Source organism: Capsicum annuum, chromosome 1, assembly GCF_002878395.1.
Source record: "Capsicum annuum cultivar UCD-10X-F1 chromosome 1, UCD10Xv1.1, whole genome shotgun sequence".
Taxonomy (NCBI): domain Eukaryota; kingdom Viridiplantae; phylum Streptophyta; class Magnoliopsida; order Solanales; family Solanaceae; genus Capsicum; species Capsicum annuum.
In genome coordinates, this window is record NC_061111.1 from 99,927,310 (window position 1) to 99,942,054 (window position 14,745).

A 14,745-nucleotide genomic window follows, 5' to 3' on the forward strand; every position below is an offset into this window, starting at 1 on the left:
ATCCTATACTTTTCAATCATAATAAATACCATCAATAACTACTTCTGTACTTCAAGCAAACAATAATTCTCGTTAACTAATCACTCCTTCTCTACCTTTCACTAAACTAGCACACAAGGACATATCACCTTAAAAAAACTAGACAACATGCCTAAGTTTATCCCTATACTTTCTATCAATCATCATTCCCACTTTTTTTCCACTACTCTTTTATACCCATACTTCCAACTATAATAATATTCTACTATTTATAAATCATAACACTGAAGTTCAAAATACCCCTCAAATACATACTTTATTTAACATTCTTGGTTTCTACTATCTCTTCTTATGAGCACTATCTATATTGAAAAGGGTTAATGGGCAATCTAAATACATATCTAATTCTGTATCAACTGAATAACTCATAGGAATTAGGACATAACTTTCAACTAGAGGGACTTATGACACACTAGAGAGCTCCTCTTAAGCCGTTGGTATGACTTCTGATATTACTGATGGTAAATCTGAGAGCATTATTTGAAGAGGAATTGGAACTTGCTGATCATGTCATCTTGAGAATAAGTCATAGATGAAGAATTTTGGGGTAACATATGAGTAGACAGGAGTTTCTAAAGGAACAACTTTACATCATGATCTAGAGTATAAAAGGAGGGAAACTTTTCTTAAACGCCTTGTAGCCTCTCGAAGAAAAGTACATACGTCTCCATACAATTCTGTAAGACTAAACTAGACAAGGTTTCACAGACACCCTAGGACACTTGAACAATGTGCTCTAATACCAAGTTTGTAATGCCCCAAAATGGGTCCTGAGATGTCACACGGTGCCTAGGACAGTAAGTTATCCCAAGCTAACCCTTCTACTGGCATAACTCATAAGCAACTGAATAAAATACATAAATCTAAACAAAATAAGTGGAAGATGACTCTTTTCTAAGTATGATCAATATAGAACTAAATTAAAATGATTATAACTCTGCTTTTACTAAACAACATTAGAATTAATACATTAATTCTATTGACTGTCTATGAAGCCTCTACTAGTATTGACTATAGGTAGCCGGGTCATGGCTCCCAGCTATCCTAAATCAGTACGACTGAATAAAGAAAAATAAAAATACTTCTCAAACTATATGACTGACTCGAGTCCTTGAACAAAAAGGACTCATTACCTGCTGACTAGAAGCTGCAAACTTTCTGAATATGGTTTGCGTACAACAACTGAACTGATACCTATATTATGAGATAATGTAGCACATGAAAGTATATGTGGATCAGTACTTTGATGATGTACTTAGTATATGGGAGTGAATGCTTAATAAAAAACATAGTATATGGGAGTGAATGCTTAATAAAAAACATTATCTCATCATCATAATTTGTAAACAATGCATGCTAAATGTAAATGACTCACATAAGCTGGAATACTGAAATTTGTAATCATGAATAGCAAAACATACTTTATAAATCTAGTGAGTCATAACATTTAGTTCTAAAAGCTGCACTAATGTTTTATCTGTAAATTATACTATCTAAGTGTAAAAGAAATCACTTCTGTATCAAAAATCTGAAGTCTAAAATCTGTAGCTAATATTTTTCTATAAAGCATAATCTGGATAAATTCATGAGCCTTTACACTTTTTTTTCTAAAAGCTTTTCTTCTATTCTTTTCTAAAAGTCTTTACTGTTAGAGAGGTTTTCTAGCTTACATAAACCATGTGAGCTAAAATGGAGTCCAATGTCTCGCACCCCTAAGGGAAAAACCTCATGATGGGAAGAGGTGTCATACTCTTGCCGAGAAGTATAACCTAAGCTAAGTGATCATATCTGTAACCTTCATCCATATAGAAGTGGAAATAATCTCATAATATGTACCTACATTGGCTATGTAGTTCTGTGGAAGATAGGGCACGCTAATCCCACACTTGTTGCTCGGTGCTAAATACTACTCCCTTTAATCTGCTACGCTCATTCTGTTCGAAATCCACTTTAAAAACTAGCATAAAGGTTATTATAAAATCAGTTATGCATTTATCTGATTCAATCTGTAAATAAAGATATTCTAATTTTTGTAATCTGTAATAAATCAATAAAGTGGATTCCAAAACTTATCTGAAGATTGAAAGATCAAAGTTTTATTTAAAAACTGAAAATAATCTGATCATAAGCTGCTTAAAGCATCATCCTACTTGAAATATCAACATATAATCATGGGCTTAGTAACCCATGCATTAGGTTCATGTCAAAACATCATAATAGTTATGCTTGATAATGAAAACAATGATAATTCATCTCAAAATCTAGAATATACTGCAATAGGTATGAAAATATGAAAATAAACATGCAATTCATCTTTAAAATCTATCAAAAGCTCATAATCTTACAAATAGAAATAATGGGTATGAACCCTAATTCAAATCTCATGGATATTCATTCAAAATCATAAGAATTTGTAATTAAAACTTGGTTTTGGGCACAAGGATGGAAGAAGATCCTTGTTCATAAACCCCACATACCTTGATTGATGATTGAATAAAGAAACTTGAATTTTGGATTCCTATTTGATTTCTTGAAGATGAGTTCTTGATTATCTTGTCTTAGAAATTCTCAATTTAAAACTTTCTTGGAGAAATAATGGTGGAATTTGATTTCTTGGAGAAGAAGCTATTGAGTTCTAGGGTTTTTGTTTTAGAGAGAATTGATGAATAATGAGCATAGTAGGCTTAGAATGGGTTTAATCTTATGTTTTGGATAGATTAGGGGCTTGGGGATTGACTAAAATACCCCTTTTAAACTTTTAATCAGAACTGGAAAAGCAATATTTTTCCTATTTTGTAGGCCACCACGATGTGCCACTATCACGGTGCCTCACTGAAAAATGATGAGTGGGAACTGGAAGTTCTCTGCGACGTGCCACCATCATGGTAATCTATTGGAATGCAATTTTAGCCACCAACGCGATGCGGTAAGATTGCGTTGGTCTACTAGAATATGACAAATAGGAAGTTGGACCTCTCCGCGATGTGAGCTTATCGCAGAGGTCCACTGAAAAGTGACAATTATGAAATTGCCCTTCACCGTGATGCGATGGCTGCCCAGTTGGCACACTGCTTTACTAAAAATGTCCTAACTTCCTAATCGAGTATCAGATTTGAGCGAAATTGGTATCGATGAAAATTTATTCAATTATCTACACAATGAAGGTTCCATATTTGAAAAATTCTACATGCATAAAATGGTATTCATTTTTTTGAAGCTAATCTTTGATATTCTAGGAGCGAAATTAAGCTAGAAAAAATACTGGATATTACAGAAGGTCACCACTTCAATCTGACTCATAAGCTATCCCGCAATCACCTAGTCACTATGCAAGAAAAGTAGAAGTATGTCCATTTATTGCATCGCATGGGGATACAACATCTGAAGATAGTTAGCGGTTGGAAGGCTAGCATGTCACTCAGGGATAAAGGATTAAATAATGCCATGATCCATCATACAAAAAACCATTAAAACTAGAGTATAACAGCATATACAATATATATATATATATACACCACATCCCAAGAAAGGGAACTAGGATTAGAATGAACTTTAAAACCTTAACCTAGACTGTGTAGCTTGATTATCCTAAACCAGCACCCACAGGCTTAATGGATTCAGCTCCCCTTATTGAAAGGGCCCCAATGCGTGTTAGCCGCACAAACTGGAGGTACCATAGAAGGCTGGGGAATCTTACATTTTGCCATCCATGATATATATATATATAGAGAGAGAGAGAGATAGATAGATAGATAGATAGATAGATAGATAGTGTGACACAAGAACACGGTCATTAAGACCAACCCTTACGTCGTTAAACGTGAGTTTCCAGTATCGATCCCCCCGGGACCTCCACCTTCTACGTCAAGATCTACAAACCCCATTAATCCCAATTAAAATATTTAACACATAACCCAACTATTACATTAATGAGTCAATCATTAAGGCATCATTAAGTAGTATCATCTTACTGACTATAGCTTGCAAGCAATGTCATTAGCTAACCCTTTGGAGATTCCTTCGTATTCCCGACTCCATTATAAAATCACTTGGGGGATTCCCTCATACCCCACAAAGTTTTCAAAATCATCCTTAATAATTTTACCATTTATGCGATGCACTAGTTTTAAAGAAATAATTCAAGCAAATTGATAAATCATATTCCAAAACTAATTATGAAAGTGGGTTGGGGTTCTTACAAATTTCAATACCAAAATATGATTATTTGGGGAATCCTTGTGTAATACCCCATATTTCCCTAGATTAAATTAACTCTCAGTCCATGATTTATCCAATATAAAAATTTTGAAATACTCAGTATTTTCTAGTTTAGAGCTCACCAATACATAGGAAATTCAGTCCGCATTCCAATAATATAAAATTCGCCCAAATACGATACCCGGGGGAAGAGCTAGAGATATTTTTATGAAATAGTGTACCACCTAGTACTTTAGTGCATCACGGAGGCAGTCCAAATGGCAATTGTCATTTTTCAGAGAGCTAACATGATACCACCGCATCACACCACCAGCCAATTTCCCAATTGTCACTTTTCTAGTGTTACTCTGCAATAATGACGCGTTACGCCAAGGCTCAGTTTCCCATCCAGTAAGGCACCACGATGGCACCGCATCGCGCCATCATCTCAGTTCCCAATTGTCCACTTTCCAGTGAGTCGATGCGATTGTACTGCATCGTATATGGGTGAAAAATCAAGATTTTCAGTATCCGTTATTTAATGTCAGGGGCTATTTGGTCAATTCACAAAACCCTAATCAGCCTAAACACGGGATTCATACCCTAAATAAATATCTTATTATTTACTCACTTTCTCTCAAGAATAAAAATTCTCTCTCAAGAGGCAAAAACCTTAGTTCAAGAAATCAAGAACATCCTCAATAAATCCTTCAAGAACCTTCAAGATTAAAATACCCAGGTATGTTAGGTGTTCATCTATGGGTTTCTTTCACTCATAGAGTTCAAGAATCCCTTTTTAAATATACAAGATCTCATATTTATGATTTCCATGCTTGAATTAGATTGAATTAATGATATTAGTTGGGTTTCAATCCATGATTTAAGTGCCATTTTTATGAAATTAAATAGCGTGTGCGATGAATATGTGATTATCTTGATAAACTCTTGCAATTACAAAGTGATTAATGTGTCTATGATGTTAATTTTGTATTTTAAATCCATGATAATGATAAGATTCATGAAAATATAATAGTGTTTAGGGGGAATTATATGAATTGTATGTTAAACCCATGAAATTGCAAGTTTGGGCATTGTAATTGCCATGCTTATATGTTAACCATAATTATGTGCATGAAGTTGTGCTCCCCAAGTGTTTGATAGAATGTCTATGTGAATAAAGTGATGAAATCATGACGTGTTAGTATATGTACAAGCTTATGCCAGATAAGTGTTTGATAAAATACCTCTATAGATGAAATATGAACATATGTACATTTTTATGCTTTACAAGATCTTGTGATGCTTTACTTTTCATGTTGTTGAGTCTTGGGGGTATTTAATACCCAAAAATTTATCTATTTACTTAGAACCAATGTCAGTTACAGAATGGTATCAGTCATATCATGACCAGTAAAACTATCAGTCAGTTACAAAACTCAAGAAAAATCAGTAAACTCAGTATCAGTCCTGTCTATTTCTGTATAATCAGTTCAGTGTCTTTCAGTTGGGAGTAGGATTCAGCACCGAGCGAACCCATGGATGGGGGAATTTCCTTTAGTGTAGGATTTGACCCTTAGTATATATCCCTGAGTTATAGAACTACATAGCCAGTGTAGGTTGATACGACTTCCTGCTTGATAAGGGTTGACACATCTCTTATGAATTTTCCTACCAGTTAAGGGTTGAGAAAATGTCTTCCTGCCAGTTAGGGTTAACTCAAAACCATTGTTAGTACTTGTGGAATGGATTATCACTCTTCCAACTGGGGTTACAGGTTAGACCCTAATCAGTTAAGAGAGGGGTATGTCAGTTAGATAATTACCTCCCACAGTTTTAGTTTAAGTCTTAGTTTAGACTTCAGTTATTAGTAACTTTAGCTATTAGTTACTGAGTTATTAGAACTCAGTACTCAGCTTCAGAAAAGCTCAAATACAGTATATATCTATGTATGTCCACAGTATTGTATACTCGGTGTTTTCAGTAGTATTAGTTATCCACATACTCTTACATTCAGTCATGTACTATTCATGGATATGAGCCCTTGCATTCATCCTTACCTCATCTAGCATACCAATATATTCCACGTAATGACCGCATACTCTTTTTTTGCACTATGATGTCTCATATCATAGGTTCAAATGCTCAGGTTCCTGACCGTGCTTAGACAGATCCAGTCAGCAGTTGTAGATTTAGTTGTGAGTCTTTTTCTATCGAGGGCATGCTTTTATTTCAGTAATCCATTTTATCAGTAGATTAGTATACAGTGTTAGTTGGGGGCTTGTCCTATCAAATCTACTTTCAGATAGTTTAGTTAGAGGCTTTTCAGACTAGACTAGTTCAGATTTAGATATTTTATCAGATGTTGTTATTTATTGTATTTCAAATTTTGAATCTTATGGTATTTCAACGTTTTTTCCATATTTAGTACTGTATATTATTCAGTGGTCACAGCAGATATCAAATATGGGTTAGCTTGTGGTCCTTCGAGGTCGTAAGCATCATGTAGCATTTAGGGTACAGACTTGGGGTATTACAAACTTGGCATCAGAGCCTAAGGTTCAACAGAGTCCTAGAGAGTCTAAAAGATGCATCACGTAGAGTCTTGTGCATGGGCGTGTAGCGTACCACACTTATGGACAGGAGGCTATGAGATGTTTTAGGAAAAGTTTCCCTTCTTCCAGTATTCATGTCGTGCGAGTGAGCATGAGCTCAAGTTAAACTCTCAGTCTAATTAATCTCTTTCTTATGATTCCAGAACATGCCTTCCAAAGAAGTTAATGGAAGAAGTAATGAAAACCAGCTAGCTCCTTTGCCAATTCAGGAAGATCCCCTGTATGAGCATGTCTCTCACGATGAATTTAGAGCTGCTTTTACTACCTTAGCTTATTTAGTATTTACTCAGAATAATTTTTAGACTGTTGTCCTATCTAGGCTTTTAACTTGCACTTAGCACAGTGAGGGAGGGGAGCGTACGAAGAATAAGAGGGCTAGAAAAAATAATTCTAAGAAAAGATCAGGGGGTAGTAACCACTCCCAATTCCATTAGAGATTCTCAGCCCCGGTTTCTCTTTCAGTTAGGGTGCCAGTACCAAAATCCAGAAATAACCATTGGGATGGGGCGTCAGGCTCCAAAACCCAAGATAGTGTGAGAAGTGGTCGTACCCATCCACTTTGTAGAGAATATGGTAAGAACCATAAAGGAGTGTGTAGAGCTGGTAGTGATGTATGTTTTGGATATGGTAAGCCAGGCCAAAGGATGCGGGAGTGTAGAGTATAGACTCAGAGGTAAAGGGATTTACGCCAACGGGGTCAGTCCAACCATCCTCTAGCTCAGTTCAGTCGCCGAATCAACAGGGTGCCACTTCCAGTGCCACGAGTGGGCAACGCCCAGACAAGCTTTATACACTTCAGTCCAAACAAGATTAGGAAAGTTCTCTTGATATAGTTATGGGTACGTTATGAGTCTTTCATCTTTATGTTTATGCCTTGTTAGATCCCGAGGCTTTACTTTATTTGTAACCTTTATATAGCCATCAAATTCAGTGTCAGACCCAAAATATTATCTGAGCCCTCCTCAGTGTCTGCCCCAGACTTTAGAGAAAAATGGTGACAGTTCAGTTAAGAGTTGTTGATTAAGTGGTTCACATCTTTAGAATGATGGCTTTAAGCTAAGGGGGAGATGTTAGAACAAGTAACCAAGTCAGACATTTAAATTTTAGTAGTAATTTCAGTACTCATGCCTTACATGTCAACTCTATGATCCTAGGTCATATTTGGGCACGTTATAAAAAATCAGGTACGCTTAAAATTCCTAGTATAAAGAGTTCCAGTTCACTTAGTATAACGAATCATGTTCCATGAATATAGAAACTCCAACTCAGGTCATGCAGCTCATGAATCAGGTACTAATACCTCACAATATGCGGTTAAATATAGACTATGTCATGTATATCTTTAGTTTAGACCTCTTGGTAAATCCGTGATGTAAATATTCTATTCCTCAGAGCTTAGTAGGTAGAGTTATCTGTGCCCATATTACAAATTTTTTGGACATCATGTGGTTTCTTATTCATATGTCTTATTCAGACCATGCAAAGATTCCTTACTCCCTAAATTCATTAGAACCTTACAGGAAGAGTGTCAAAGAAATGCTCCAATTAAGTAAAGTTTTTAGTATGAGTTAGTCCGTAAAGCCAGCAATCCAGTTTAGCAATCAGGCAGACAAATTTGGATGGTTTTCTATCTTCCCATCTAGTCTTCCTATCCTAAAATGGAACATCATCGTAGTTACAAATTCAGCTCAGTTCATGTATCATGCCTCAGTTTTAAATCTCAGATATTCAGTCACGATTTAGTCTGTAGGTTCCTTGTGCATCATCCCAATTTTTCCTTAGTATCTCAGCCAAGTCAGCATTCTTTGAGGGACATAATTCCCCAAGAGAGAGATGCATTATAATCCCCGAGCTTTCATGTCATAAACCTTTCCGTTTCTCTTTACGTAAAGAATCCTATTTGGAGTAGTGGGTAATCATAAGTTTACCCTTATGTTCCAATCTCAATCGTATGGCTATTCCATGGCATGACATGTATTCAAGAAATTAGTTTAGTTCATGGTATTCAGTTCATATATCATGCTTCGGATTCAGTCATGTCCTCATGTTCCCATCCATACTTGTTCAGTAAATGATCTCAGGTTCATTAAACAACCTTCCTTAGATTTACTCAGTTCTATGTTCAGTTACAGTTACGAATTTGGTATTCTTTACCGATGCATATTCAGTTATGCTTTCATGAACTAGTTCAGTCATGTATTCCATGCATTTGATATGCATGGTCAGTATGTAAACTCAACGTATTAGTAGTTTCAGTCATGTAGTCATGCTTTAGTCGTGCATGTTCAATGTGTAAACTCAGTCTATTAGCTTTTCTCAGCGTAGTCCATCTCATTCGAAGACGCATGTTCCCAAGGGGGAGATATTATAATACCCCGTATTTCCCTAGCTGAAATTAACTCACATCCATGAGTTATCCAATTTAAATTTTCTGAAATACTCAGTATTTTCTACTTTAGAGCTCATTAATACGTAGGAAATTCAGTCAGATTTCCAATGATATAAAATTCACCCAAATTGGATACCCGAGCAAAGAGTTAGAGCCAATTTTGTGAAACAGTGTACCACATGTTACTTCAACGCATCGCGGAGGTAGTCCAAATGGCAATTGTCATTTTCCAGAGAGCTAATGAAATACCACCGTATCACACCACTAGCCAATTTCCTAACTATCATTTTTCTAGTATTTCTTTGTGATAATGGCGCGTCGGGCCAAGGCCCAGTTTTCGGCACCGCGATGACAACACATCGCGCCATCAACTCAGTTCCCAGTTGTCCACTTTCTAGTGAGCCGGTGCAATTGTACCGCATCGCACCGGGGTAAAAAATCAGAATTTCCAGTTTCTGTTATTTAATATCAGGTGCTGTTTGGTCAATTCTCAAAACCCCTAATCAGCCGAAACACGGGATTCATATCCTAAGTAACCGAATATCTCATTATTTCCTCACTTTCTCTCAAGAATAAAACATTCTCACTCAAGGGGCAAAAACCATAGTTCAAGAAATCAAGAACATACTCAAGAAATTCTCCAAGAACCTTCAAGATTAAAATACCCAGGTATGTTAGGTGTTCATCTATGGGTTTCTTTCACCCATAGAGTCCCAGAATCCCTTTTTAAACATACAAGATCTCATATTTATTATTTCCATGCTTGAATTAGATTGAATTCATGTTCATGATATTAGTTGGGTTCCAATCCATGATTTGAGTGCCAGTTTCATGAAATTGAATAACATGTGTGATGAATATGTGATTATCTTGATAAATCCTTGCAATTACAAAGTGACTAATGTGTCTATGATGTTATTTTGTATTTTCAATCCATGAAAATGATAAGACTCATGAAAATAGGATAGTATTTAGGGGGAATTATATGAATTGCATGTTAAACCCATGAAATTGCAAGTTTGGGCATTGAAATTGCCATGCTTATATGTTAACCATAATTATTTGCATGAAGTTGTGCTCCCCAAGTGTTTGATAGAATGGCCATGTGAATAAAGTGATGAAATCATGACATGTTAGTATATGTACAATCTTATTCCCTACAAGTGTTTGATAAAATATCTCTATAGATGAATTATGAACATATGTACATTGTTATGCTTTGCAAAATCGTGTGATGCTTTAATTTTCAAGCTATCGAGTCTTGGGGGTATTTAATACTTGAAAATTTAGCTATTTACCTTGAACTAGTGTTAGTTACAGAATGTTATTAGTCATGTCAAGACCAGTAGTACTATCAGTCAGTTAAAAAACTCAGGAAAACTCAGTGACCTCAGTATCAGTCCTGTTCTGTATAATCAGTTCAGTGTCTTTGAGTTAGGAGTAAGATTTAGCACCGAGCGAACCCAAAGATGGGGGCATTCTTATTAGTGTAGGGTTTGATCCTTAGTAGCAATCCCTAAGTTACAGAACTACATAGCCAACATAGATTGAGATGACTTTCTGCTAAATAAGGGTTGATACATCTCTTATGAGTTTTTCTGCCAGTTAAGGATTGACAAAATGTCTTCCTGCCAGTTAGGGTTAACTCATAGCCATTGTTAGTACCCATGGCATGGTATTCGTACCCTTCTAATTGGGGTTACAGGTTGGACCCCAATCAGTTCAGAGAGGGGCATGTCGGTTAGATGATTACCTCCCACAGTTTCAGTTTTAGTCTTAGTTTAGAATTCAATTATTAGTAACTTCAGATATTAGTTACTCAATTATCAGAACTCAATACTCAGCTTCATAAAAGCTCAAATACAGTATATATCTATGTATGTTCACAATATTGTATTCTCAGTGTTTTCAGCAGTATCAGTTATCCACGTATTCTTACATTCAGCTACTCTATATTATTTAGTCAATTACTTTTCATGCATATGAACCCTTGTATTCAGCCTTAACTCATCTAGCATACCAGTACATTCCACGTACGGACCGCATACTCTTTCTTTGCACTATGTTGTCTCATATCATAGGTTCTGACGCTCAGGTTCCTGACCACGCTTAGACAAATCCAGTTAACAATTGCAGATTTAGTAGTGAGTCCTCATCTATCAAGGGCATGTTTTTATCTCAGTAATCTAATTTATCAGTAGTCAGAGTTAGTTGGGGGCTTGTCCCATCAACTTCACTTTTAGACAGTTTAGTTAGAGGCTTTTTAGACTAGACTAGTTCAGACAGTATTTCAGATTCAGATATTTTATCAGATATTGTTAGTTATCAGTATTTTAGATTTTGAACCTTATGACATTTCAACCTATTTTCTACATTTAGTATAATATATTATTCAGTGCTTACAATAGATATCAGACATGGCTTAGCTTGTGGTCCTTCGAGGTCGTAAGAACCATGTAGCGTCTGCGGTACAGACTTAAGGCGTTACACCTTGTACCCCTAAGTTCATTCACCATTCCTATGCACCCCAATGAGTGTAAACCAACAATTCATGCATAATAATTCAATAGTAATCGTGGAAAAAACATTCAAACAATTTATATCCAAAATCCTCAACCCATAATTCAAAACCTAACATCAAAACCATGAATAATAAACTAATTTTTATGACATTAAGAAAATATAATTACAGGGAAAGAGGTACATGCCTTTTGATGAAAGTAATAAAGAGAAAAACTTGAATCCATGACTTTAAAGTTTGAACCCTAGCTTGGAATTGATATGAACACTTGAATTTATTTTACAAGCCTTGGAAGTTGAATTTTGGAGAACCTAATTGGTGTTCTTGAGGATTTGGGAGAAGAGGGATTGGGTATTTGGTGTGTTTTGGGGTTATGGGATGATGAATTCACGTTGTTATAAGTTATATGATAGTTTAGGAAAAAATGACAAGTTTACCCTAAAAAAACTGAAGAGAAAAACAAATTTTAGCATTTTTGAACATAGATCTGTGCCACACTGCCTATCGTGGAGCACAAGGTCTGTGCCACTCCGAAATCGCAGACCTTCACTAGTTCCTTACAAAAATGCTCATAACATTTCACTCGGGTATCAGATTAAGGTAAAATCAGATGAAATGGAAAGAGGACACAATTATCTATAATTTGGTGGGTATTAAGATCCAAAATTCCATATCATCCAGAAGTTATACATGTTATAATTTTACCCTTGTAGAATCTAATTCCAAAATTTAGTCGAATCAAAAGTTCTTAACTCCACTTCACTCTAAGTTTTACTATGAACATTCTTCCCCTCAATAGCACTTTATGCACTAGGTATATGATCATGACACTTATATTTATATAAAAATAATTGAATTCGAGTTTATACACATAGGAATAATGGTTCAAATTCTAGCCCAAAAATGTAGGGTGTTACATTATCTCCCCCTTGGAATCATCTGTCCTCGAATGACAGATAGGAATTTTTTTTAAGCTTTAGAAGTATGGAAGAAGGTTTGTAACTTCACATTAAGAATTTTCCCTCAAAAAACACGTATAGGAATCAAAAGTAAAGGGCTCCATGACATCACCAAGTAAATTATGTAGGCATGAATCATGAGACAATGAGACTAAGGTCGTACAAGGGGTAAAAAACCCAAAGCCCCTCACCCCAAGTGAGAAAATCAAAATTGGACTAGATTTTACACCTTAGCATGGCACGCTACCCAATGTGGAGGATAACCTCTATGCCACGCCGCTTATCACGAAGAGTAGCCTCCGTGACACATTGATATCGCAGAGGCTTATTGCCTCCATGTTCCAAAATCGCCCCAAACCCCTTTCAAAAATTCCAAAACTCCTTCGAATAATTCTATTACCATACACAAACACCATTTAAGTGAAAAATCAATGTTTCGAACATGGGAGGGTCAAAAATAAAATGATGGAAATTTTGAAGGTATTATACTAATTGTCCTTAAATATCACAATACTTCTCAACTATGAATTTAGCTACGAATACCACACTTCACCATTTCAATCTTGCAATTTCCCCACAAGGCACATCACTATGAGAGCTTGAGTCTAACTATACATTATTTTGATATTGAAGTCTACTCCAGAGTTTAAAATGTAACTTAAGCTGCAAGGATCTTTACCTTACATCCATCTAAGAATACTACACTATCTTATTAATGTAGTCAAACATCATGTCTTATTAAGAGTTCTAGCCACGTAAGACAATGGTTTGTGTATCTATCAATCACAACATTTAAGCCTACATTTACTACACCCACTTTATGGATCTCCCTACCAAAAAACCAGCAACCTTAATCACTTTCACAAGGATTTTTACCACATATTCCCCTCCTAACTATTTCACATAACAAAAGTTTTATTTGACTCTTCCCGCTTCATCTATAACCTTAGTTAGAGAAGCCACACTAAAATTTTATAGTAAAGATCAACCACTCTCTAATATAGAAAATACTATGCTTCCACAACCACTAAATCCTGACACAAAGAGAGTAACTAAGGGAATAGAGTATGAACTTTGGAGAGAGGAGTGATAGTATTTAATTACATTATTATTTGTTGCACTACTCAAGGTGGGGTCTATGATGTAAGAGATGATCCAATAAGCATGAAGGGCTTCACACATCAAAACACCTAAATCATAATTAGAGGATCGAAACATAGGCATAGGTTGTATAGAAAACTAGAAACATAGTCATAGACACCATATAAGAACTCCCTAGATTTCTCTATACTAAGAAATTTAAGAACATAAGCTAGGTATACATGGCATTCATAACTCAAACCCGAGCGCACTTTATTCTTATAACCTAAGGTTCTTATCCATCTATGGATTTAGTCACCATTTCTACTTCAACACTAAACCTTATGCATATATCACAATTACACACTCCAATATTTCATAAGTCATCAAACTAAGATCTTTTACACATTACATCAAACCTACTAATTCACTCCCACAAATCTTGCATTATTACCATTGAGCTAACATTTTTATCACCACAATTAACATCTAAAGTTCAAATTTAGTGTCTAGCAATAATCATGTACCACCAATGAAATATCCTGCATAATATGCTAGTCTACCAAATAGATAAATCTACCTAAATTCCTTATTTAACATAACTACGTCCCACAAGCACATTCTTCCTCACCACATTACTACTACACCTTAATATTCCTTACATATCTTCGCACATACCAAACCAACTTACAACTACTAGATAAAAATCAAGGGACCCTTAGTGTATTACAACCACCTAATAAGGATAGTCGATCTTAATCTTATTACCTAACCCCTTATGGTGTTGAACATTCACCTCCTCACATTACATCATATTACCTATATATAAACCCTAAATATCTTCAAGATTTCATAAACACCACCGAGTTACCTCTTTCTATGATCTCCCAAGTGAATGCTACATTCACAAATTATTAGCCGACTAATCCTTCTATTCACAACCTATAA